This window comes from Atta colombica, unplaced genomic scaffold (assembly GCF_001594045.1).
Source record: "Atta colombica isolate Treedump-2 unplaced genomic scaffold, Acol1.0 scaffold236, whole genome shotgun sequence".
Lineage (NCBI taxonomy): Eukaryota > Metazoa > Arthropoda > Insecta > Hymenoptera > Formicidae > Atta > Atta colombica.
In genome coordinates, this window is record NW_017259334.1 from 1550697 (window position 1) to 1552240 (window position 1544).

A 1544-nucleotide genomic window follows, 5' to 3' on the forward strand; every position below is an offset into this window, starting at 1 on the left:
ATATATATATATATATATATTTAAACATATTGTACGAAGACATAACCGGATATACGAATCGATTACTTTTGACACACATGATCGCTTTTACTAGTTTTGTCTCGAAAAAAATGACTAACAAAGTACAGGCTCGATTACCCTTCTCATCGAAATCGATCAGTGATGGCAATAAGGGGTAGTTTATTCGGACCATCGAATTTGCGGGCGTTAGAGCGACGCGAAGAGTAAGCCGGGGATGGCATAACAATCTCGCAGAGTGTTTCTGGATATCAGCCTTAATGCGAGGTGTCTGGTCAACCAGATGTCCTGATAGGCCAATACAAATTTTTTATTCATGACTACCATCATGATGGGATTTTCATCGCTGGCTCACCTGTCTGGTCACTGATCAGTGTCCGATGTGATTATTCAGACTGTATATATATCGTTTCCCTGAACTATCTCGTGTTTTCCTCAATTCATCGATGTCGGCGACCCCAATCGTTAGCTTTTTCGAAATTTTTTATTTCGCGAAACGAGCTGATCGTTTCGGCCTTGTGCGACGCGATCGATAAATAATTTTAAAACCGCAATATATTTTCATTCTATAGCTCACGTTTCTGTTTATTGCTATTTACATGACAGGAGGCGCAATAGGGTTTAAGCGTACTTTATCCGCCAATTAAACGCAAATGCCTTGTTGCTCGGGCGTCGGGGGAAGTTACACGCCACGTCTCTACTGTGTTTTCTCATGCGAAAAACTGCAACAGCCGAATTGCAACCTTGTTTTGCGAATAAAGCCTGCCTTTCCTGCAGCAATTCGTGCATAAACGAGAATTAAATCGTATCTTTCGGTGGGGAGAAGCGCCTTTTTCGTGCCATGAGGAATCGAATTGAATAATCACCGAGTGGCAAAAGTGAATGGAAAGGGAGGTAAGTGGAGAAAAGGAGATAGATAGAGAGAAGAGAAGAGAAAAAGACGAAAGCGCGAATCTGCCGAAATTATCGTTCATCAACGGAGCGCTCATGAGAGTCCCATGGGAATTCACGCTCATCCGTTCTTTGTTGCATAGCAATTAAAATTAGTGCTGTTAATTACACGCCACCGCTGCGGCGCCCGCGACGCTTGTTAGCGTAGCCGGCGAAAACTGCCAAAATTAAACGCAGAACAAAATGTAATGCGCCGCGTCTAATGGCGTGCGCGCGTATGCGAAACTCGCTGTTTTTTCACGCAACGAGTACCGCCTGATTTAGGTATAACGATACGAGCGACGGGAAATATTTTCGAACAAAGAGGGAACAGTGCACGCGCAAACATTTAATCAATCGAGCGACAATTTTTGTGATGTGTTGAAGCTGCTGTTTGTTGATTAGTTGCTGAACATTTTATTAAATGAAATATAGTTGCGATAATAGTATTATGTATCTATATACATTAAATTTAATTAAAACTAATTTTATAAGATGTAAAATGAGTAAGATCTATAATTTTCATGATTAAATCTTTGGATAAAATTAATGTTGAATTCACCGAAGCACTTTCTCGATTATGTAATTCTCAGATG